We start from the raw sequence: 26,777 nt of genomic DNA, 5'->3' as shown, positions 1-26,777 counted from the left end.
CTTATATAGTGACAAACGTGACGTCCCGTCACATCATAAAAATCAACAAATTAATTAGCTTATCAGTTATTGGGTCACACTTATGAATCCTACACATCAGCGTTGTAGCAATTTGATTTTTTTTGTTCATGATTCGGCCAAACGGCACTCGGCCAAATGGCGTTCGGCCAAACGGCATTCGGCCAAACGGCGAGAAGGAGAAATTTTTAATGTTTATTTTGTTTTTTTTTTTCAAATATGCTACAACTGCAATGCATTTTACCGTCAGACAGTCCAAAATGTGCAGCGAAGTTTGCATAGCATTTCATGCAAGATAATGGGTGGAAATCATCAAAACCTGTGTGGATAACAATGTTGTTGTATGTAGATTTGTTTAATAGATAATTTCATTATGTTTTTTAACCTACTCTTTTGGACGTAAGTCACATCTTGTTATATGTGGAGCCACAAAACCATTGTGGAGGCTGGCATCCATTGTCCATTATCTGAAAACAGATTAAACAATCAACTAAAGGCCGGTTTGCTACTGACAAGAAAAGGAATCGCCTATCTCGATGCGTGGAAAATTTCTTCCAAGAAATGGTCAAGAAAATCACTTTTTTCTGATCACAGTACGCAGTTGAGAAGAAATGTCACTGCAAAGGGGGCTCTCTGTAGGAAATTTCTTGACCCTTTCAGTCAAGGAATTTCTTTACTTTTCTTGAGCGAAACAGCATACTTAGCTTAAAGCTGGATAACTCAATAAGAAAATGAATAAAGCTAAGTATGCTGTTCCGCTCAAGTAAAGTAAAGAAATTCCTTGACTGAATGGGTCAAGAAATTTCCTACAGAGAGCTCCATTTGAAATAACATTTCTTCTCAACCGCGTACTGCGATCAGAAAAATGTGATTTTCTGGACCATTTCTGGGAAGAAATTTTCCACGCATCGAGATAGGCGATTCCTTTTCTTGTCAGTAGCAAACCTGCCTTAATATGTAACACTTACCGTTCAAAACCTCATGAAAAGGGTAACAGATCAAAATAATTACTACTAGTAGTACTGTAACTTTTCCACGTGTAAAATACGTTCACTAATACTTCCAGCTAGAAAAAGTAAAACGGAGTTGTCCACCGCAAAGTAGTTCAGTTTGATGTTGAATATTGTTTGAATCTACCTAAAACTTCAATTTGATTCTCAGATATCTTAACAAAAACAAACAACCTAAATAATGATAGAAATAAACTATAAGTTATTTGACATAGGTCCGAGCTCTAAAGACAGCAAAGGAAAAAAAAAGTTATTTGACATAAACTATAAGTTATTTGACATAAACGAATAAATTGATTTGAAACTACCAAAATCATTGTTAGTTTTAACTAAAACCTAAGATTGGAACAACAATTTCATTGATTAGTTTCCAATGCATTCTTGAGTTTGAAACAATCTCGTATAAAAAATACAATACAAAAACTATATAACGTTTTGTAACAGTACCATTTAATATATTGGAAATACAATACAGTTTATTGTAAAATGACAATACAATTACAATACTCGCATAACTTGAGATCTCGCCCTAAAAGCCATTGGTAACCGAGTGTGTAGCTCCTTGTTTCTTCGTCAATTAATGGACCTGGATGAAAATTATTACCACTGGGAGATAGAGGAGGATCTTCTCTTCATCGTAGCATTGTTGAATAACGTGTAAATCCATTTGTTTCCTCGGTAGCTACAAGCTACACACTCGGTTACCAATGGCTTTTAGGGTGAGATCACAAGTTATGCGAGAATATATTGTTTTGAACAGTTCACTGTATGGAACATGAGATTTTTCCAATATAATGTATGGGTGGTTTAGTATAGGCTAATATTTTCAAAGCTGAACGATCACTTCGACATCTGGTGGCTAGTAGGAGAACCGTCATAAAAGAGGTTGGGTTGAGAACGCACCGTGTGCAGCATAGGAAGGAGCACACATATTACACTTTTTCTCGAAATAGTTATGTTGTAGACGATCAGAGAGCATTGAAAAACATGATAAACTTTTTTTCCTTCCAAAATGTACAGATCCGGTCAGTGCTCATGTACGATTTGTGGGATAAAATTGGAAAATTGGTGTTTGGCTACATAGGTTATAAACATCCGGATTCTTTGTTTGTGGCTAAATTTGTTGTGAAATCATGCGTATCGCAAGAGTAAAGGGTCAAAATGATTATGCCAATGGAAAATAGTTTAATAATTAATTGATTATGAGCTAATTTTTGGGTCGAAAAATTGAATTTTGGACGTAAACAAACATTTTCAATGACATTTCTCTCCTTCTTACCTAGCGACCTCTATGCTGGTGGCGCATTAAATTTGCCTATCGTAACAATACAAATATAGATATTTTCTCATACATACATTTTGAAAATACAATACGATATATTGTTCATGTATTGTCTTGATTAGCAATTCGTGTATTGTTGTACAATACAAAAACAATTCAACGAACTGTATTTCAATTAGTGGTGAAAAGCATAGAATATGTATTTTGAATGGATTTTCCCCCAACTTACCGGATATTCGTGCCAACAGTAGTAAAATAATTGACAGCTTACAGTTACAGCTAATGTCAAGTGACTTCTACAAAACTGCTTTTTTTGCTTTTTGAATTGAACCCAACATTTTTTGCTTTCTGAACTTGTTTTGTTTACTTCTATCAGACAAGCTACACAGAAAAAGCAACAGTTGTTTTACGCGAAAATAGGAATTTGACCAAAATTGTAAGGTATAAAACCAATTAAAAACAATACAGTGTTCTGTTACAATATATTATATTGTTTTTGAATCGTTTATGCAAACAAGAATAATGTTGCTTCGACATTCAATTACAATACGCTGTATTGTATCCAATACGTTATATTGTACATTAATGGTTTATTCCATTCACTGAATGGTACGTTTTTATGGTATAGCTAAGTATGCTGATTTTTCTCCGTGTTGGTAGCCCGGATTTGATGCGCGCGTGCGATGTTTTTTCTTAGCTTTTCGAGCCGCGAATTCGGTTTAACTAGGAGCTTTCACGACGCGCTGGTGAAGACGACCTTGATATTTTTTCGTTGAATACCGTTATCTTCAGTCGTATACAGTTATTCGTGGGAAATTCTATTAATAGTGAATGATTCGCGGTTGTGATTGATAATAAAGTGGAAAATGGGTTGTGTTTTGTGACTTTTGTGACATATTCGATAGTTTTCAACGAAAACAGTAGGTAAGTTATTGTTTTATTGTGAAAAGTTTAAAAATGATACACCAGGGATGGCAAGTCAATTTTTCCAAAATCCGGAAGATTGTGGAATTTTTTTGTCTGGAAAAGTCTGTATCGCTTATGTCGTACATGGAAAACCTTACAAATTATTTACAAAACCTTAAAAATTCATTTCAAATTTTATCTGGATCTTCCAGATTTTTGTAAAATGGAGCCTCAAAAATCCTTAATATTCCAGACACGTCTGGAAGGTTGGCAACGCTGACACCAGCGGTATCGGAAAGAACAAAAAACCGACTGTGAGATTGACATAACGAAATAACGAAATTCATGTTTCAGCTTTTTGTATGATAAATTGAAATTTTTGTATGAGCCGAAACACTTCAGCCCTTCCCTTCCAAAACTTGTTACCTATTTTGTGAATAGCCTCGAAGAGACTTAGATTTGACTCGCGAAGAAACAGTAATTAGGCATTTCACGGTGAAATTCTCTCTCTTTCGTTCTCCAACAAAACTTGAAAACAATGGTGCCAGTACCTGTCAACTTTGACAGGTACTGGCACCGTTGTTTTCAGATTTCCCGAAGGAGGGAAAGAGAGCGATTTTCTGATGATGTCACCGTGCAATGGGCAATCGTACATCGAAGAAAAGAAAAAAAAGTAAACAATCGATTTTTATTTTCAAGCTTGCAGTTTAGTTTGATTTTCATAGCATGGCCTATTCAGCGCCTACTACCACATCTCTTTTTCCATTACGAGAAATGGTCTGGTCGAGGTGTCACACATTTCGCATACGGACGTTTCTCCGACGAGAACTACAAACACGGGCAATTTTGGCAAGAAACTATTGTTTGTATCTAATATATAAATGTATTGCTTTTATTATTAATTTTTCTGTTTCATTACCATACATCTATAAAACGAAAATACTACGATAGCGGGATTTTAGACGATGTCAGTTGTTAATCTTAGGCTCATTAACGGGTGTTCTAAATCGCACGATAAACTCGGTTAAATAATCGTTTAGAGCTTTATCAACCTTTCTTCTAAAAAATCTTAGAAAAGGTTATTTTCCAATGTTCAGACGATTTGTTTGCATACTATTATGCACTACATATTTAACAATGATCTTTTTGTATGTTACAAATTTGATTTTCTAAACAAGCGGCATTTATGACATTATACGTTTAATACTCGAATGTTGATTTGCCCCGTTAACGCATGACTTTCATCCGTTCGTTAAACTCTTTTGAATTAAGCTTATAGATTGTGATTTATCCACGTAGAGTTTTACTTTATCTGTGGTTTTACGATTTTTGACAGCGTTTCATCCAAGGTATTTAGAAGGGAGGTAATTCGATGTGTCAAATGGAGCATTCCGCCATATTGGAAAAAAGGGTGACAGCTGGCAGGTTTATTATGCTCGATCAGGTCAGCAAGCCATGAAATTAAAAAAGTGTTTCCCCTCAATCTAATTTGTTTTCGAAAACGTCAGTTCTGTTTTCAGTTTTAAATTCTTTGGAACGCTTCCAGAATACTGTTCACACCCAGCATCATACCATTCACGAATAACAAAAAAAAACTGCGGTTCAAGTGGATTTTCAAATGTCGCGCGAGCCACACCGTCAGAACGTAGGTGCAGTAAAGGAAAAGCCAGTGTAGTTCAAAATACAACAGCGAGATAATTGAAGTTATAAGACTCTACAATTTGGTGGCCCCGAAACCGCTCAGCTCCAGAAGGGAACCAGCAAAAGCCCCAGACTACTGGTCTTAGCCACGGCAGCCTGTTGGGATGGGTACCTAAAACGTCTTTTGGTTCCGGGTCTCAGGGCGTTTTTGGCGTGGGGAGGATTCGGATGTTCGGAGAGTGTGTGGAATACCTATCAATTGGATTTACCTTGTATTCGAGCTTTTGAGGACGATAGGGCCATAGGGCCACGGATGTGGTAATGGACGTCGAGGAGCTGGAGATCGATACTGCAGAAGGGATGCGACGGGTTGTTATTGCGGGCCGCCGACTGGTGTGGCGAGATGAGTGCGGCCCTGGGCCCTTGATAATGCGAACTGCCGGTGGGAGCGGCCCTGCGTGCTGCCGCGACATGCTGGCTGGTGTAGCGGGCGGATTTTGGTCGCTGGTGGTGATTGTGGACCAACCCGGAATGGAGCTTCTTTCGGGGCTGCCTGTCCGGTGTGACGGGGTGGAACCAGTTGATGTTGGGCGGCGTGGCGGTCAGAGCAAAGCAGCTTTTTGATTTTGCAATGGTACCCGCCGGTAACACTTGATAATGAATAAATTTGTGAATATTGGCTACCGGAATGCATTCGAGATATTCAATTCCATTTTATTGAGTAATATATATTACAGTTACAGTTAATCGTGTGACCGGCTCCCGTTCAGAGTGAGAACTAGCGCAGTACATACTCGAAAGATTCATAGGTCATGTCGTGTTTCATTGCGATCTGACTGTTACGATTAAATTTCTTTGCTAAAAAGTAAGAACTTTGGTTAGTTTATGGTAGTGTCGATAATTTTAAAAGCTCCTCATCTTTTGAATTCCGTTGATCAGCCGATGGTACGCGATACCGTGAAATTTCGGCGATCTTCCTTTTTCTATCGACAGACCTTTGCCGTGTGTCTACGGGTAAGAGCCTTCATTTGCTCTTCTGGCTGGTCCCCTGGATGAAAGCAACTCTAAACTAGATGTTTTGAGTTTACGGAATACAAAATTATACTTATATTTAAGATAATACTATCAATGAACTTACTTGCAAATGCTTTGAGTTTTCCTTCTTATTATGGTCTTGATGAATCAATAATAAACAATCCTATGGAAACGATAGCAACCAATAGAGGAAAAATTACATCAACAAACTCGCCAGCTCGCCGACTCGCCAGCTTTCATTTTCCACCCCCACATCCCCGCATCCACTGACTGCTTAGATTGCTGTACCTTTCTTCAATATACCTTGGTTTCATCAGATAGCGCATATCCATTTGGCAACTAGGGTAACCAATATATTTTGGACCCTTGGCCCTTTTTTCTGAAAATTTACCAGTTTAAATCGAAAGACCAACTGATTAGACTATGGGCAAGCATTTTAAAAAACCAGTGTCGTGGACTTTGTCGCCAAACGATGAAAAATACCGGGGTCTAAAATATATTCTATGAGGGTCTAAAATGTATTGGTGTGTCCAAAATAATGAAAAACTGTGCTTCACAATTCCATTATTTTCGACGTTTTTTTTGACCCTACATGACCGTATGAGCATTTTTATTTCAAAGAGGAGGTTTTTCTCTACATTTTGGCATGTTCTTTGATTTGGTTACGCCGTAAGCGTTACGCTGTGCGATTGATTAATTGGGACAAAAAACTAAAATCACTTCCTTAGGGGGTCCAAAATACGACCGTCACCCTAGCGCGTTGGGGCCCAGATAGCCGTAGCGGTAAACGCGCAGCTATTCAGCAATACCATGCTGAGGGTCGTGGGTTCGAATCCCACCGGTCGAGGATCTTTTCGGGTTTGAAATTTTCTCGACTTCCCTGGGCATAGAGTATCATCGTAACTGCCACACGATATACGCATGCAAAAATGGTCAATCGGCATAGAAAGCTCTCAGTTAATAACTGTGGAAGTGCTCATAGGAACACTAAGCTGATGAGCAGGCTCTGTCCCAGTTGGGATGTAACGCCAGAAAGAAGAAGGAATAATAACCCTAGCGCATAAAACTCGCTTGTTCTGGTGATGTCGTGACCCAACCAGCGGATTCGCGCTGTATACAAAACTTGGTATGTTGAATGGTGGAACGTTAAAGTCGAAGAACAAAAATACGCCTTTGTAATTTTGCAGAACACGACACCATGTTCAATCAAGTGACCGTGTGTTCGTTCAAAAAGCTGAACACGAACACGAGAGCAATCAGAAGAACATTTGTGAACGCTCACAGAACATGTGCGTTCAAAATTCATCTCTGGCTTCAGGACGAAAAATAGCTTCGATCATTTTGGAAAAATGTTAAGGGGGCAGGATCCGTCATTGATTTCGGAATTTTCAAAAGCAGTTATTTCACTCAAAATCAAGAAAATTTACTGGAAAATGAACAGTGAACACATTTTCATCGAATAGTTTTTAGTTTTGAACAGAAAAACTGCTTTTTAAGTTTCGATGATGGCGATGATTACGATGACGGAACGTTGAACGTTAATAGGCTAACTCAGGCTGTTTTGTCTGCGATCGAAATCAGCAGCTTGTTTTCCTTGCTACTGAAAGACCCGATATTTAAACAAACTAAGTTCTATTTTTTTTTAGCACTCGTTGCTCTATGTCAGGTCTGTCCAATCTGTTTGGCTATAATAATGTAAATAATATAAATGGGTGGGGTGCGAAAAACAAAATGACCCGATCGAGTCAGAAGTGTTAGTTTCAGCGATTGTGTAGCTTGCTTCAGCGGGAGTGAGTAACAATGGTTGTCTAACTAATAGTTTAATAGTTTTATTAGAATATCAAACTAACATTCCTTCCCTTTCTCGATGACCGCATTAGGCATGGCCAGCGACGTTGTTGATTTTAAAACTGTGTACTCTCGATTTGTGCACTTTCACAATGATTAGCTAATCCCAAGCCACATTTATTAAAACTCTGTGCCATTTTGTATTGTTCTGGTCAACCATGGAATGCAACTACAAAGCGCTCATCCATGCTCATGCCTTTTCGGTTTAAATAGTGGTACTTTCGTAAGAGTAGTTTAATATGAGAATATTTTACCTCAAATGAAAGAAGCCCCCACGGGAAACCCTCTCTCCCCGTTTTGTGCGAGCTATTCATGGCGAATCTGGAACAAAATTTAAAGAAACAAGTAGTATTACCGGATAAATTGTGCAGATATGTCGACGACATATTCAGCGTTATCAAGCGACGGGATCTACAGAGTGTAGTAGATATTCTTTAAATTCTTTATTCTCATATCTCTTCCATTTGCTCTTCTGCTTTCGCTGTTGCTTCAACCTCAATCGCTGCCACCTCAGCAGGCTTTGCGGTAGGCTCCTCTTTCACCAGGTGACGATGATTTTCCGTTTTGAACGACGCCCTACAAGCTCTTTGAATATGGCCTTTACGGCCACACTTCAGGCAAACTTTATCGATTGCGAAACAGGTCTCCGCCTTGTGGTACACGCTGTCACATCTGAAACAACGGTAGGCCGCATTGTCACGAAAATTGCCATACCCTCTTGTGTCCAGTGATCGATTTTGAAATCGGGAATGACCCGTCGAATGCTGTCCAAATCTTCCACGCGAGGTCGTACGATAGTTGAAATTGCGACGCGATGATCCTTCCTTGGGAAAACCTGCACTAACCGCTGCCACCGTTGCTTCCTCCGGCTTGTTATGACGCAAACGATAGAATTCTTCGTTCATCGCCACCGCCTCAATTTCGCGCACCGCGTCGACCAGTTCCGTAAACGATCCTTGCTTGTTCAACATCTTCAGAGCGACAACCCGCACATCTTTGTTCCTCGCATGGGTGGCTACTGCGCTAACGATTTCTTCGAACTCTTTGCCTTCTCTGAAATCACAGAGACGGGCAATCGAACCGGCTCTCATAATGAACGCAAGGTCCGATTCTTCCGGTGCCTGGATCATCAGCGCTAGCTTACGTCGTTGCAGCATTACATCCGACGCTGACCCGAAATATGTCTTTAGTCTGAACAAGGCGTTTGAATACGGGAATTTCACTTCGTCGGGTCCTTCCGGGGTTGACTTCGTAGTCTTGAAGATGTCCAAAAGCATTGGGCCAGACTTCACCTTAAGAATGACAAATTTAGTCGGCTCGTCCTCAACTCCTGCCAACTTCATCGAATCTGTCAGTAGATCAATCCATGCTTCGTAATCTCGCCGTCCAATCTGCTCACCCACGACAGAAGGTTTGCACTCGGGCACGTTAATGGAGGAAATAGACATTTGATTCACTGACGTCATGAATCGTGACATTTCAACTCCAGACTCATTTCCATTTTGCTGAGTGCTAGAAGGACCCGCATTTCCTGAGAACATTACGCTATCGACACTTTCACTCCGAGGGGTTCTCAAACTCGTCTGCAATGCCATGATCGTTTCATTTGCTTTCTCCAACTGTTTGCTCAACTCCACTCTAGCAGACTTTTCCTCTGCTAACTCTTTCATAATCATGTCGATTTTCGCTTCCTTCTTTTTCATTTTCCTGTAAAAGAACAGAAAACAATTCTTTACCATTAACTCATTGTGCAAAACCCCGTTTCTTATCGTAATTATTATTATCACACCAACTTTTTCCTATTTGATAATTCCATTAGGAGTTCTCTCGCTCCTTTTGCCTGTCCGATGATTACTGTTTTCACTTCAAGAGACCTCTCGTTTTTTCATTAATCCTCTCGCTCCATACTATGGTAAGAAGTCCTCTCGCTTCTTCCCTTATTACTTCCTTTACCACATGGTCGAAAAACTATTTTTTTAACTCAAAAAAAAAAGAACTATTAATTTAACTCACAATTCTTTTTGAACCGAAAAAAAAATAAATTTTCACCCTTTTTTTCCGCTACATTGATTTAAAACTTTTAACTTATTCGGAAATGTCAAACAATCGTCTTCCTTTTTATCACTTGTTTACTTTTGTCAGTCAGTTATCCATAGATCATAATCCCCTCTTTGAAATTTGTTACCCCTTAATAACGTAACACTAAGCTGCAAGCCGCTATTAATTCAGTTAACTCACCCCTTCTATCACTTCAATAAATTTTCTTTTTTTCACAGCCAGCAACAATTGAAAAAAAGTTTCAATTCCACGTGGTGGAAGAATGTTCCGCCATTTTATTTCGCAAACTTGATTTCACTAATCGTTTTGTTTTTTTTTCTCTTTCATAATTCCATTAGGAGTCCTCTCGCTCCTTTTGTTTGTCCGATAATTATTGTTTTCACTTCAAGAGGCCTCTCGCTCTTTTTTTTTTTGACTTTTCCTTTTTCATAATTCCATTAGGAGTCCTCTCGCTCCTTTTGCTTGTCCGATAATTACTGTTTTCACATCAAGAGTCCTCTCGCTCTTTTTTTTTGTTGGAATTCTCTCGCTCCATACTATGGTAAGAAGTCCTCTCGCTTCTGCCATTATTACTTGTTTTACCACGTGGTCGAAAAACTTTATTTTTTTTGCACTCTTTAACTCCCTTTTCTTTTTGAACCGAACCACAAAATAAACATTCAGCATTTTCTTTCGCTACATGATTTAAAACTTATGACCGAGAAACATTCGGAAATGTAAAACAATCGTTTTCCTTTTTATCACTTGTTTACTCTTGTCTGTCCGTTATACATAGATCACAATCCCCTTTTGCAATTTGTAACCCTTTAATAAAGTTACACTGAGATGCAAGCCGCTATTAATTCAGTTTACTCCCCCTTCCCTCACTTCAATAAAATTTTCTCCGTTTCACAGTCAGCAACAATTGAAAAAGAGTTTAATTCCACGTGGTGGAAGAATGTTCCGCCATTTTGTTCCGCAAACTTGATTTCACTAATCGGTTTGGTTTTTTTTTTACGTTTGTTATTTCACCCCAAAAACAACTAGGATACTCCAAATCCAATCCAAATCCAATCCAGTCCATTCCAATTCCATTTCAAATCCAATCCAAGTCCTTTCCAAATCCGTTCCAAATCCTATCCATTCAAAATCCAATCCAAATCTAATCTAAATCCAATCCAAATCCAATCCAACTCAATTCAAATCCAAATCCAAATCCAATCCAGTCCAAATCCAATACAAGTCCAATTTAAATCCAATACAAATCTGATCCAAATCCGGTCCAAATCCAATCCAAATCCAATCCAATCCAAATCCTATCCAATCCAATCCAAATCTAACCAAATCCAATCCAAATCCAAATCTAATCCAATCCTAATCCCAATCCAAATCCAATCACAATTCAAATCCAATTCAAATCCAATCCAAATCCAATCCAAATCCAATCCAAATCCAATTCATATCCATTTCAAATCCCTTTCAAATCAAATCTAAATCCAATTCAAATCCAATCCAAATCCAATTCAAATGCAGTCCAGTTTAAATCCAATCCAAATCCAATTCAAATCCAATCCAAATCCTATTCAAATGCAATCCAAATCTAATCGAAATCCAAATCTAATTAAAATCCAATCCAAATCCAGTCCAAATCCAATCCAAATTAAATCCAAATCCAATCCAAATCCAATCCAAATCCAATCCAGTCCATTCAAAATCCATTTCAAATCCAATCCAAGTTCTTTCCAAATCCGTTCCAAATCCTATCCATTCAAAATCCAATCTAAATCAAATTTAAATCCAATCCAAATCAAATCCAAATACAATCCAAATCCAATTCAAATCCAATCCAAATCCAATCCAGTCCAAATCCAATACAAGTCCAATTTAAATCCAATACAAATCTAACCCATATCCAAACCCAATTAAAATCCAATCCAAATCCAGTCCAAATCCAATCCAATCCAAATCTAGTCCAAATCCTATCCATATCTAACCAAATCCAATCCAAATCAAATCCAAGTCCAATCCAAATCCAATCCAAATCCATTCCAAATTTAATCCAAATCTGATTCAAATCCAATCCAAATTCAGTCCAAATCTAATCCAAATCCAAATCCAATCCAAATCTACTCCAAAACCAATCCATTTCAAATTCAATCCAAACTCAATATAATTATCATTGTATATCTTCACAATTTGCTGATTCATTACAGCCACTTTTTTTTACATGTGAGCTCTTTATAGGAGTCCTCTTAGCTCTTTATTGTTCTTAACCATTCTGAATATGTAACTCATAATGTCATTAGGAGTCCTCTCGCTCCTTTTCCATTTTTTTTTGTACTTCCAAGATCGATTAATAGCTACAGTGGCTCAATTTCATTTTCGTACGGGGCACTGTTTTCATATCAAGTAGGTATAAAACTATTAAATGGTGCATGGACTTCGATATACTTTATCAATAATGAAGGTTATAGGTGACATCTATTGTTTGGCAATGACAAACTGTATTCATTTGCTTAAATCTTTGGAATAATGGAAAAGTATTGACATTGTGTCTATAATTGACCCAATTCCATATTCGTACACCTAACAAAAAAGAAATATACAGCATTCAAAACTAATTTTTAATGGACTAGATGACTACTTAAGCTCTTCGTTGTGTTGTTCAGATGCAGTAGAATACATTTGAAAAATTTATAAACGGATATATTTGAAACTTAAGTAAATTTAAGAAAAATACCAGTTTTCCCATGTTTTTTGCTAAAATATTCTGTAAGTCGAACAATAAATTTCATATTTTTCATCATCACTTCCTTAAGAATGATAATTGCGAATATTGCACAAGTTTCAAAAAATTATAATCAGTTTTAGAGTAGCTAAGAGTGGATATCGACAACTTATACTTTTGAATCTTAGGTAATATAATATTTATAACAAATCCAAAACCAAAAATTTTAGTCAATTTCTTTATGTTTGGCTCCTAAATGTATATACATAATCCATAGTTAATGTTCCTATCAAAACATTGCGTAATTATCATTTTTAATTTACATTTTACTACCAAACATGATTATAGAGATTTATAGAATAAATATTATTGCCATAACCGCAACACAAACGTGTTTTTAAAATGATGAAAACAACAGGATATATTTTATTAAATAGTGTATCAATGCTATCTGCTCATTCAAGTTATTTTGTATTTTTCTTATAAAATCAATAAATTGCAAAATAGGGTGCTATTTTGAATGTAATTTAAATATTATTTCAAAGATAATTGAATATTACGATGACATCAATTATGTCGAGGTATGTACAAGGTAGTTTAGGGTACTTTTTTGTAAAACGAAGTTCGTAGTTCAAATTATTTTTACAGACAAATTCGAAATTAACATTTACCTGTTGTTTAGAATGAAAATTTGGTTTACATTGATTAAAAATATCATTTTAGAAGAGTTTTGAACTTATGGTACAACAATTTTCTGAACTCAAAAGGGATAAAAACTGTTTATGATTTCTGTAAAGTGTATATATTTCAACTAAATTTCTATCAGAGCTTACGAGTATAATCTATAGATTGGATTTTATAGCAAAAATCATTGGAAAACTGGCATTTCTCATAATTTTACCTAAATTTTATATATGTCCACTAATAAATTGTCCAAATGTATTTCACTACATCTGAACATCATAATAAAGCACTTCAGTAATCAAATAGAGCTTCTAAATTTAGTTTTGAACGTTGTGCGTTTGAATTTTGGTAGGTGTACGAATATGGAATTGGGTGAATTTTAGACATCAATTCAATACTTTTCTATTAATCCAAAGATTAATGTAATTGGAAACAATTTGTGATTGGCAAACAATAGATGGCACCTGTGACCTTCATTGTGGATAAAGTATTTGTAGCTCAATACTTCATTTAATAGTTTTTTACTAACTTGATGTGGAATCAGTATCCTGTACGAATATGAAATTGGGCCACTGTATGCTGTTGAAGAGACCTCTCGCTCTTTTTTTAACTGGAGTCCTCTCGCTCCATACTCAGGTAAGAAGTCCTCCCGCTTCTTCCATATAATTTATTTTTCACGTGCAATAAAAATATCAATATATATCGAATTGTTTTTCAACACATTTCGACCATTTGAATATTAATTATTTATTCTCCTCAACCACGTAACTGAAACTTGATTTTGTATTATCAATGTGTTAATATGTTCAACCATTTATCATTTTGACCAAAATTTCTTTTTTTTTTTTTGTGTGTCGCGCCAAGTTCAATAAAGCTCAACCATAAATTATTCGGAAATGCAAAACAATCGTTTGAACATTCAACACTTCCATTTTTTCTCCATCATTATTCCATATCTCACTTTTATAATTTGTAACTTTTAATTTGAATTATAACTGAGCCGAAAGCCATTCTGCTACGTGATAGTTAATTTAGTTTCATAAAAAATCTTTTTTCTATTCAACAACGAGCAACAAATTATTTCAATGTTCAATGTTACTCCACGTGTTCAAGAATATTTCGCCATTTTGTTTCGATGACGTGATTTCACCACACTTTTATAAACTTTCACTTTTTCCGGCCTTTTCGTTTTTTTTTTTTCACTAATGGCCAAGTAAGATAACAAGCGGACGGGAGCGATCACTGCGCCACTGTCGTAATGCTTGGCGATTTTCGCAGAAAATTGCTGAAAATCGCCAGCACCAATAAAACACAGAACCGTTAAATATAACCGGACTAAATTTTAAGTTAACGAAAAATGCGTCCAATCGCTCTAACGTTCGCCAATAGAATCATTACATACGCTACTCGCAGCGACGACGGCCCTCTGCTAAATTACGATCGAAATTAGCTTCGTGTTCTTCTCGTGTCGTTCGCTTCGTTGTTTCTCCAGCGGGACATCTCTTCGATCCTTCCTTTCCTACGCATTATTATTGCCTTTCGTGTGATCTCGCTCTACAACGGTTCCGGTACTATCGTTTACTATCGAGACCTTCACGAAGCCGAACATCATAGTTTTAGGCGCCTTCCTATTCGATTTCTATTCGGCGGGCCTATCGCCAAACCCACGGTGTACTATATTTAATTTTTATGTCGTGGCCAAACCCAAGAGAGTCTCCGTCCCATACGACAAACACATCACCAATAAGCTATGTCCAAGGCTCGATTTGGCGTTTTCCAATAGAGACTTTGTTAGGCTTTACAACGAGTCCCAGTTAACACATTCAATAACGCTGGCGTTTAAAAAAAAAGTTGTCTTCACTGCATCATCTCTCGTTAGATTCAAGAAACACCTGGCGGAAATATGTTCGCTTTATGATGTATTCAAAACTCTATAATTCTGAAGAACCAGTTTGCACCGAAAATTTGATCGATCGTTCACTCGCAACGTGTCCATACTTAACAATTAGTAAGTCATCAGTTAATTATGATCGTTCTGCTTACATGCTAAACAAGTACCAAGGTCTCCAATCAGCTGTGAGCAACATTTACGAGTCGAACTTCAAACGGACATCTCAGTAAAAGCGCATAGTTACTCTCTGTGCAATAGCATATCTCTTGCTCATTCACAACATGTATACCTACTGGCAGACCAGATGATGGAGTGGAGTAGTACTCAAAACCGCATGCGCAGCCTCAGTGCATCCGAACCATACCGAAAAACCGATACGACAGTCCACCTGTTTCTCGCATCCGATGGGAAAGCATCAAAATATTGGTATAGATAGAGGATAGCTGAGCAAAACCTTGACCTCGTCACCATCAGCAGCATCGTTGTCGCCACTTGTCTTCGCCTTCGCGGATAACCTCGACGATTTACACACACGGGAAAGGTCTCTTTCTCCAACTGAAATTGGTGCAGCAGTAGAGAGCAGCGCTTCATTTGGAAACAAATTCTGGATCACCGAAGACCGTCCGGCTGCTGAAAGGTACTTGTCACATCGTTTTCTATCATTTTGTGAAATCGTGTGTCAATAGTTAGTTTAGTGTTAGATTGTGTACGCACATTATCACCTAGTTTATCGGTGGGCTACTTCGAAAGGGTATCAGTAAGCTAGGGACTGAATCTTGGCCCAGTTTCGAATTGTGTTTTGGTAGATATCGGTGGTAGGTATAGGATAGAGTAGCTCTTGTGCGGTTTGTTTGATGTGAAGTTTTGCTAGAAGTAATAGTAGGGCTAAATTGAAGTTAGATTGGGTAATACTCAATGGGGAAAATATTGATTGATTTGTTACAAAAAGGCATACATATTAGTGAAAGTTTATTTTACATTATATAATCGCAGACCCATCACGAGTGAATCGGAGCGAACGCGTGTACCCGGAGAAAGAGAACCCCGCAACAGCTATCTAGAAAGAACCAAGAGAGTGCACACTAGCTGCATAGGAGGAGAGTATGACATCGCCAAAGATAACAGCGGACAAGACAAATGCAAATGCATCGCAGGATGCAACCGAGGCCGCGAGCAATGGCAATGCAGCAGCCGGATCCAGTGCGGACAGTGTTGCTGCAGCGAGTGCCGAGAACTCGCCGGGTACTGGACCCTACGGGGTTTTCAGCTGGTTGAAGGTCTTCCGTTTTGCCAATCTCATGATCAAACAGGGATGTTAAACAGTCAACAATTCCAAAGTGTCATACAAGTACTATGTCGTTAATGATGAAATTCCTTCTATCAGTGATGCAATTAGAAACCAATCGCGGTAGACTCGTAGACTAGCACTTACCAGAGTTATGTATATGTATGTTTAGGTTTGGGATATAAGTAGATTCTATCGATTGGAAATCTTTTGAAGATAAACACCACAGAGTTTATGTAATATGTTTATTAATTCGTAAGATTATCTCAATAAATAAATAAATTACGTGGTAAGCACGAAATGAGAACAAATCTTTTGGTATATTGTGAAGCTCATGTTTAAAACTAAGATTTGCTACACGTGGATGTCATTGCTGTAATCGACAAAATGTATTATAATGATAAATAATTATCTATTTACATTGTCTTTTAGTGATAACAGAGACCATATAGGTACCAAAGTCTATCAGAGAAAAAGTGCCATTAATCGATGATCAAGTAAATAATGTTGTCTATTAGGAAATTCTTGAATCTGTATGGGCTATACTTCAGTTTGAATGTTTAGAACTTCGTCGAATTGTACAGCCAACAATTTTCGAATTCTGCAATTGTAGCGAATATTCCGTAAGAAGCTTACATCCTTAATTGGATTCACTCAGTTGCTATTAATAGGAAAAAGTTCTTGACGGTACGATTTATTTATAGGTTCTACGAGAATGACGGATCGCTAACTTCTATTGCAATCTCCATGACTGTGAATTTTCCAAAACAATGTTTCCAAAAGTCGGCCGCGATCGTTTAGCTTAGAAAAAGGCATCCCGTCGAAGGTCACGTTTTAGGCAAAGAGGATGCTTTAAGGTGAAGATGAATCGAAGCCAAACTTCTAATTATCAAAAGCACAAATCTGGAGAACCGAACACCCGTTTGAGCTAAAAACTTAATCGATTGGTTACCACCTGCTAGTGACCAATCGATTAAATTTTCAGCTTAAACGGAGGTTAGGTTATCCAGATTTGTGCTCTTGAAAATTTGAGGTTTGGCTTCGATTCATCTTCACCTTAAGTCTTCTGAACAATTTCGTTGTTATATTCTTACTATTGAACGAAAACTGACTTAAAATACGTGGGCCCCGCAAATCAAATTTAACGGTAACTTAATTTAGTTTAATTTTCACTTACAAACAAGTTCAAAGATTTATGTTTTACTTTCTATTTGAATTGTGTCAAATTATGAAAATTGTTGCCAAGTCTTAATGCGTTGTATCGCTTGTACAATAATTATACTAGAGTTATTTGCCTTTTAGTTTATTTTCTGATGGAACCAGATTAGTCGGTCTTGTCAGATTTTTGGTATAATTCCGATTTTTACAGAAAATCTGAAGCAAATTCGTCTCTGATGGTATGGATGCAATTTCTGTAAGCATTGATGTATGAGCGTCTGGAAAAAAAATCGTGATATTATTTATATTATTATCGTAGAACATCCTCATTATTTCTGGAGATTGAGCTGTTGTTACGAATGAAGAATTTGTTGAGAAATTGAGAAATTCTTGGAGCAATATTCGTAATGATTTTCTTGTAAAATTATTTTTGTAAATTTTGGATTGCTATTGTTCAGATTCTAAAATGAATTTGTTATTATTTCTTGCAGAATGACTAAAATTGATCCCTTCTGCAAAGAAATTCTAACCGAATTTCGGTGCGTCAATGTTTTGAAATATTTTTGGAAGCCAAAAAACAAAAATGAGGGGGAAATAATAGAGGTGAACTTCACGGAGAAATGTTTACACTACTGAAAAACATTCTCAAGAGAACTTTAGCAACCTTCATGAAGAATATCCCTTCTGAGTTGTTGAAGAAATTTCGGGTGGAACTTCTGGAATATATAAAAGAACTCTTTTCAGAGATGTCTATGAGCGTAGCCAGAAGTAGGCAGAAAAAGTCAGTATATCAATCCAGCAGTTTTGAAGAAATTAGTTCTCATGTCGTTATTTTACTTATTTTTCCAGCCCTTTTCACTGGGTATCATTCAAGAATTCATCCTTGATTAATCCCTGGAATAGCTCTAAAAATATTTCAAGATATGTATTAGGAATTCTTCCAGGAATTTCTCAATAAAATCGACCATGGAGTTATTCGATAAAATCTCTAGAAATTTGTTGAAAGAAGAGAAAAAATCGGAAAAAAAATGCTAAATAAAATACTGAATGTTGTATTTTATTTAGCATAATCTTTAGACTTTTCCTCTATTCTTTTAAAGACAATGGAAAGAATAATTGATTACTTCATTCATCAAGCTCATAAGTTGGACATACTTCTTTGCATATGTCGATTTGTGTATCAATCAGGTAAATCTACGATTATGGCGTTACAGTCGCTTGGAGACTGTTACCTAATATGGTAAACTGGATTTATTTGATAATAAATCCTCGAGCTGTTTAGTTATAGTTGGATTTATTCATTTATTTATTCAGTTTTTTTTTCATGTAACATAAACAGGGTGTCTACTACCTGGAAAATCCTGAAAAACCTGGAATTATCAGGGAATTATACCTGAGAAAAAACTCGGAATTCTCAGGGAATTTCGGCTGCACTCAAGAAAATTGTTTTGAATCAGTAATACATGTTAGAATATATTCTTTCTGTTACAAAAAAAAAATCTATTTTTATTACAATAAATCAATACTAAAAATTCCGGCTACGTCGTTTTCAAAGCGGTACTTTAGATGTTAAGTCCTGCATTCTTTAACCTTAGTAAGGACCTTGGGTCTTTTTCGACCCATTTCAAAATTCAAATCAATGTAACTTTTAATTGAAATAACCTAGCAATTTGAAACTTTCTGACTATTATTTTTTTGGAAGACATTTTGTTTTTGCGGAAACAGAAGTTTTGAATGACCCCTAGGGGAGCTTCCATAAAAAAAGTTACAAATTGTGACTTAGGATCGTTTTTGACCCGAAAATTCAAACAGCTCGCAAAAATGAGTGTGTTTACCGAATTTAGTTCTGTTGGGCTTAAATGAAGGGCACACATGTCTAGTTTCTGAAACTTTCCCGGAGATCCGGATTTGGTCACTGTGGCCACCGGGAACCTGCTACATATGAAAAAAGTCCCTTTAGAGACCCTTACTTTGACGACCTGTAGTTTCGTAACTAAACAAGTAATCTGAACCGTCCTCATATTGTTGAACAGGTATTCACGTGGACTGTGAATAGAGATTCTTAAATCACTTAGTTATTCGTACCCGGTTCCGGAAACCCGGAACATCCGAAAAGTAAGTTTCCATCGCAGTTCTGTATATGTAATTCACATCGGCACTATTCGGTTGATGGATATTTTGGCATAATTTTGTTCTGTGATAAGGACAAATTACCGGCGCATATTCCCTGAAAAATTTGGTCCAGTATGGTCCATGCAGAACCGGTTCCTGGAGTTCCGGGAGGTGGCCAATCTGGACATTTCGATGAAATTACTCAGATTTGAACCCCAAACCAAATGAATTATGTCCAATTCTTTACGATTTCTTATATTTGGATGTATTTTGCCAAAAGAATGAATGGATGGTTATTCTGGTCCTTTTGAAGTACCGGAATGGCCACCGGGAAACCCGTAATAGGGACCACAAAGTTTTAGCACCAAAAGTAGGCATGCGACGGCTTAATCTTCATGATTTTGCATCCCTGTGACTGCTAGTTCAATTATTGATGAATGACCACTTTGGTTCTACTGTCCCATTGAAATAACCCAGGAATGGCCACCGAAAATACCCGTATTGTGGGACATTTCATTTTTTTGTACCAAAACTAGGCATGCGACGGTTTAATGTTCATGATTTTGAATACCTGTGACTTTGCTAGTTCAATTATTGATGCATAACCACTTTGGTTCTTCTGGCCTACCCAAATAACCCAGGAATGGCCACCGGAGATACCCGTATTTCAGTTTTTGTACCACAACTAGGCATGCGATGGCTCATTCTTCATGATTCTGAATATCCGTGACTCTTCTAGGTTAATTTTAGATGAATGACCATTGTTACCACGAAATAACCCAGGAGTGACCACCGGAAATACCCGTATTGTGGGACATTTCAGTTTTTGTACCAAAACCAGGCATGCGACGGCTCAATTTCCATGGTTTCGAATACCTGTGATTTTGCTAGTTCAATTATTGTTGATTGACCACTTTGGTTCTTCTGGCCCACCGTAATAACTCAGGAATGACCACCGGAAATGCCCATATTGTGGAACATTTTAGTTTTTGTATCAAAACTAGACATGCGACTGCCCATTCTTCATGATTCTGGATACCTGTGACTCTTCTAGTTCAATTTTAGATGAATGACCACTCTGGTTCATTGTTACCACGAAATAACCCAGGAATGACCACCGGAGATACCCGTATAGTGAGACATTTCAGTTTTTGCACCAAAGCAAGGCATGCGACGGCTCACTCTTCATGATTTTGCATCCCTCTGACTTTGCTAGTTCAATTATTGATGAATAACCACTTTGGTTCTTCTGGCCCACCGAAATAACCCAGCAATGACCACCGGAAATGCCCGTATTGTGAGACATTTTAGTTTTTGTATCAAAACTAGGCATGCGACGGCTCATTCTGCATGATTCTGGATACCTGTGACTCTTCTAGTTCAATTTTAGATAAATGACCACTCTGGCTCGTTGTTACCACGAAAATTACCACGAAATAACACAGGAATGACCACCGGAGATACCCGTATTGTGGGACATTTCAGTTTTCGTACCAAAACTAGGCATGCGACGGCTCAATCTTTATGGCTTTGCATACCTGTGACTATTCTAGTTCAATTATAGATGTATGATCATTCTGGTTATTTGTGACCGAAAATAAAACCTGAAGTTCGCAGACACAAAAGTCAATTTGGACATATTGAGATGTAAAATTTGTGAAAAATAATGAAATCGTTTTGGTGAGCTTCGATCCCACGACCCCCAATACGCTAGACTGGGCGCGTTAATCAACTACGTCACAGAACGGGTAACAATTCTACAGCGTAGTTGCCCAACCTGAAACCTAAGGACCTGAGTGGACTTTTACTCAGGCCGGAACAAATCTCAAAATCTTCTTTTGTCACTTTCCATCAAAATGTGTCGAGGGGGGGGACAATAAATAATAAAATGGAAATTCTGGTAAATTTATCATTTTTTATTCTAATATGCTGTAAAACAATGTTTTAGCAGCGTATACCCACCGATCAAAATGTTTTGAACTATTATCACGTATCTTTTTAATTTTTCATAGCTTTGATCGTATTAAATTTTTCATAATTAGAATTTTTATCATATCAATCTATAGGTTTTTTACCTATAATCTTGAGCTCTGATGAGAGAAAGTTCTAACAAGAACAACTTTCAAATTGTGTTTTAAATAGTTACAATTCTAAAAACACCTGAAAAATGTTGCACTTAGAACTTGAAATTAAACTTAGATTGTTTTAATTTGTCATTACATGTATGTATCCTTTTGGTTGTAAAAATATTTCACTAGATTTGAAGAACACTGGCTCTGAGAAATATATTGCCCACTTGTGCTATGTTCTTTGCAAACATTAGCGAATGTGAGATAATGTGTTTTGAAAAGCAGCTTTAATTGGAATACTATTCTACGGTCAGTTTTTATATTTATGCAGCAATTTTCCCCATAAATATGATTTTATTCTTTAACGAAATATAAATTCATAACGTTTACACAATACAATGAAGACAAGGTATAGTAACACATTTGATACACAGCTTGTGGATGATGATTATGCTTTCAATATTTATACATTCAGAAAAAGAAGAATCCACTAGAAAAAGATGTATTCAAATAAATTTTAAGATTGCTGCATTGATTTGACAAGATGTTCTTTAGGTATATCAAAATGATAGTTCATGGAAATCACTAAAATATTATATTCTGTAAGGCTACACTGTTATAGTTGGAATGACGTAATAGTAGTTTACGCAACAAGTTTCGGAAATACATATTTACATTTTTTTTAAAGGCACGGACACCGTCTTCAGCCATTTAGCTGCACAGACTGTAACATAACACTAGACAACTAACAAGCATGCTTCAGTGGCACAGCCGAGAAACATTACTGACGAAAAGTTTCAATGGCTGAAGCGGGAATCGAACCCATACCCCATGAGACCATGCACTTAAATGCCTGACTACTTTAACCGCACGGCCACGAGGCCCACAACATTTTAACAGCACAAGTCGTACTTTCATCCAACGAGGCTTGACGAGTTAGATAAATGCGATGAGTACTGTAAAATCGCGTTCTGCAACGTGTTGCGTACAACGTTTTTTTGCTATTTCGGAGAGGACTATTTGGGGACATTAAAAACCTTATCGTAATGTATTTGCCATCATTTCAAAATGTTTGAAAATAAACATGTAATGATTCATAACGCAACTAAAAAAATTGCGTAATGAAAATGCGTTGCGTAGTAGTCATAACAAAACTGTTTCAAGTTGCGTAATGTCTATAACGGTATCACAGACAAACAGACGTAACACTGGCGAAATTCTCATCGACCTCTCATTTAACGATCATTTCAAATTCGCAATGTTTCAAATCTCACAAACAGAGGCGCGCGCATCGGTTTTCTTCGCGTTTGACGTTTCACACTACCGCCATCTGCCGGTCTTGTTGCACGAAACACCTTTTCGTACAACATGCTCACCAGATGATGGTAGAGTAAACTAAGCGATGGATTTTGAAGAAATTTGTTCTAAGTCTTACGTCTGTTTGTCTGTGACGGTACTGTCTAATTCAGTGCAAGAAAGTAGGCCGTTACATGATAGATTGGCATGCAGAAAAACAGCTTATTGCGATGAGAAAACCATTATTTTAAAAGAAAAATGTCCAAGAAAAATTCCAAACTTATTAGCGTTAACCAACAGATTTAAAACTAGCGAACAACACGAAAAATAATGAAAACCAACACTAAAAATAAAACATTTTATTTATTTCCCCCCTCGGACATTTTGAAAAATTTGAAGGGGGGGGGGGGTGACAAAAGTAAAATTTCAAATTTGTTCCGGCCTTATTATTGTGTGAGAAAAGTCACATGCCCTTAAAACAAGGAAGATTGAGTCGCCGCATGCCTAGCTTTGGTACAAAAACTAATGTACCCCACGATACGGGTTTCTTCGGTGGAGATTCCAGTGACAGCATAGGACCAGACTAGCCATCCATTCATTATTATGTGAGATGGATGACGTGCTCAGAAAATTAGGAAAATTGAGCCGTCACATGTCTAGTTTTGGAACTAAATCTGAAATGTCCCACAATAGATATAACACTGGTCATAAAAATCATAAAAATAGAAGAGTCATAAAAATTGTAAATCATGAAGAATGAGCCGTCGCATGCCTAGTTTCGGTACAACAACTTAAATATCGCACAGTACGGGTATCTAAGATGTAATTCTTGGGTTATTTTGGTAGTAAAGAAGAATCAAAGCGGTAATTTATCTATAATTGAACTTGAAAAGTCACAGGTATTCAGAATCATAAAAATTGAGCTGTCGTATACCTAGTTTTGCTAAAAACCTGAAATGTCCCACAATACGGGTATCTCCATTGGCCATTCCTGAATTATTTCGGTGGTCCCGAAGAGCCAGTGCATAATGGTCCGAATCGACAAATTGACCGGAAAAAAATGTTTTCTCTGTTCTCATCGATTTTAGACGTTCGATGTCTTCAGAGAAATTATTCGCAATTGAGTTTTGCATCTTCTAAGAGAAAAGATGAATAGGGTGGCCCCCATTTAAATTTAAAATCACAAACTTGTTAAGTTCAGCAAAAATGTGTATCATTTCTTCCTCTGCAATTCTTCTAAAGACCGCATTCATGTAGAACTGAAAATAAAGAAGATAGACCAAAATAACTGATTTTTCAGGTTCATCCTGTGTTAAAACTTTCAAAATCAATTGATTTCGCTAAAATGAAGAGTTAGATCAAACGTGTCTTCGTCAAAGTTGTTCAAAATAATATTTTTTAAAAGTTTGCGGAAGAGCGCAGCCATAAATTTTATCAAACAAAAAAGATTGAGTCAAAATTTAAACTTGAATAAGGGCCTTACTATTCAACATTTTTCATAGAAGATGCAAAACTTAATTACGAAAAACTTCTCTGAAGACAACGAACGTCTTAAATTGAATAGAACAGAGAAAACTCTTTCTTCCGGCTAGATTGACGATTCGGACCATTGTGCAGTGCTCATTCAGATATAATTAAACTAGCAAAGTCACAGGTATTTAAAATCATAAAGAATAAACCGTCGCATGCCTAGCTTTGGCACAACAAATCAAATATCCCACAATACAGGTATCTCCAGTGGTCATTCCTGGGTTATTTCGGTAGTCCAGAAGAACCAAAATGGCCGTTCATCAATAATTGAAATAGCAAAGACACAGGTAATCATGAAAATTGAGCCGCACATGCCTAGTTTTGGTACAAAAGCCTAAATATCGCACACAACGGGTATCTCCGGTGGCCATTCCTGTGTTATTTCGTGGTAACAATGAGCCGGAGTGGTCATTCATCAAAAATTGAACTAGAAAAGTCACAGGTATTAAAAACCATGAAAATTGAGTCGTCGCATGCCTAGTTTTGGTACAAAAACTGAAATGTCCCACTTTACGGGTATTTCCGGTGGCCATTCCTGGGTTATTTCGGTGGGCAAGAAGAACCAAAGTGGTCATTCATCAATAATTGAACTAGCAGAGTCACAGGGATGCAAAATCATGAAGATTGAGCCGTCACATGCCTACTTTTGGTTCTGAAACTTTGTGGTCCCATATTACGGGTTTCCCGGTGGCCATTCCGATGCTTCAAAAGAACCAGAATAACCATCCATTCATTTTTTTGGCAAAATACATCCAAACATAAGAAATCGTAAAGAATTGGACACAATTCTCTTGGTTTTGGGGTTCAAATCTAAGTGATTTCATCGAATTGTCCAGATTGGCCACCTCCCGGAACTCCAGGAACCGGTTCTGCATGGACCATACTGGACCAAATTTTTCAGGGAATATGCGCCGGTAATTTGTCCTTATCACAGAACAAAATTATGCCAAAATATCCATCAACCGAATAGTGCCGATGTGAATTACATATACAGAACTGCGATGGAAACTTACTTTTCGGATGTTCCGGGTTTCCGGAACCGGGTACGAATAACTAAGTGATTTAAGAATCTCTATTCACAGTCCACGTGAATACCTGTTCAACAATATGAGGACGGTTCAGATTACTTGTTTAGTTACGAAACTACAGGTCGTCAAAGTAAGGGTCTCTAAAGGGACTTTTTTCATATGTAGCAGGTTCCCGGTGGCCACAGTGACCAAATCCGGATCTCCGGGAAAGTTTCAGAAACTAGACATGTGTGCCCTTCATTTAAGCCTAACAGAACTGAATTCGGTCAACACACTGATTTTTGCGAGCTGTTTGAATTTTCGGGTCGAAAACGACCCTAAGTCACAATTTGTAACTTTTTGTTAGGGACTAAGGAAGGTTAATGATTTCTATTCATTCAACATAAAACATGTTTAGACTAGGAAGCAAAAAATATAGATTGCCAAATTGTTTAAGGCAAGTATAGTTTCCAATTCTAGTTGGGTGTCGCATGTGAAGACTAGTTGAGAACATTCCATTTTTTTTACAAAAATGTAGGAAAACTTTGTAGGAAAAGAGCAAAACTAACAACAGGTACAAACAAGTACAATTCGAAGGTAAGTCTTTTTTTTTCTTTTTAGAGTCTTGGTCATTATTTTAATGCATGTATCTCCAGTGTATATTTTTGGTTAAGGTCTCTTAAGACATTTTGATCAAAATGGTCTCTAAAGTGACTTTCACTTTATTGCTTTAATCAGTTAGCAGTAAATCCTAGTGCAACATTCTAGAGGCTCCAGAAAACCTTCAGAGACTACCCAGTCAACATTTTGGTTGGTATAACTTTTGTTATACATCATTCTATATGAATCAATCGAATCGTATAGATTGCATGAAAAGCCTATATATCTAGCAAAGTGGAGGCTATATACGTACTTGGTACGACTTTTTCAGACTTTCTGCGATCAGAAATACGATGCCACAAAATTTGTATGAAAATAAAAAAAAGGTACCCAGCAAGCATCGAACGCGGTACCTTTGTATTAGGAATCGCATACCATACCACCGTACCAGCAAGGGTTACATAATAAGCTTCTGATTATTTGCCAATTCAAATGCATGTTTCATGTACAACGACATGTTCTTTGAGGCCCATTGTCAGCAGCTGCCAAGTTTGGGTGGCAATTTTGCTAAGTTCTTGCGATTTCATACAATGCTTTCTGGATTGATATATGATCTGTCAGTTTATATAGCTTATTGTGG

The 26,777-nt window shown here is 37.2% G+C and overlaps 1 protein-coding gene and 1 long non-coding RNA gene across 4 annotated transcripts in view; one reads left to right on the top strand and one right to left on the bottom strand.

The window, feature by feature from the left end:
* Positions 1-3,054: 3,054 nt before the first annotated feature.
* The window catches only part of LOC5567344 (rap1 GTPase-activating protein 1), a 513,675-nt gene continuing 489,952 nt past the window's right edge, over positions 3,055-26,777 (top strand). For 2 of the 3 annotated variants that reach the window (XM_021848361.1, XM_021848360.1), the window contains exon 1: positions 3,055-3,234. The gene's annotated coding sequence lies outside the window, so the exon portion shown is untranslated. The remainder of the gene's footprint in view (positions 3,235-26,777) is intronic. The other variant, XM_021848362.1, reaches the window with a different exon arrangement.
* On the bottom strand, positions 5,551-6,185 carry LOC110677251. The gene is made up of 2 exons (XR_002501052.1): positions 5,996-6,185; positions 5,551-5,926 (listed from the first exon to the last, which is right to left on the bottom strand). It is a non-coding gene; the product is annotated as an uncharacterized LOC110677251 (long non-coding RNA).

Source organism: Aedes aegypti, chromosome 2 (genome assembly GCF_002204515.2).
Source record: "Aedes aegypti strain LVP_AGWG chromosome 2, AaegL5.0 Primary Assembly, whole genome shotgun sequence".
In the NCBI taxonomy this organism is placed as follows: domain Eukaryota; kingdom Metazoa; phylum Arthropoda; class Insecta; order Diptera; family Culicidae; genus Aedes; species Aedes aegypti.
This window is presented reverse-complemented; position numbering and strand designations above follow the sequence as displayed.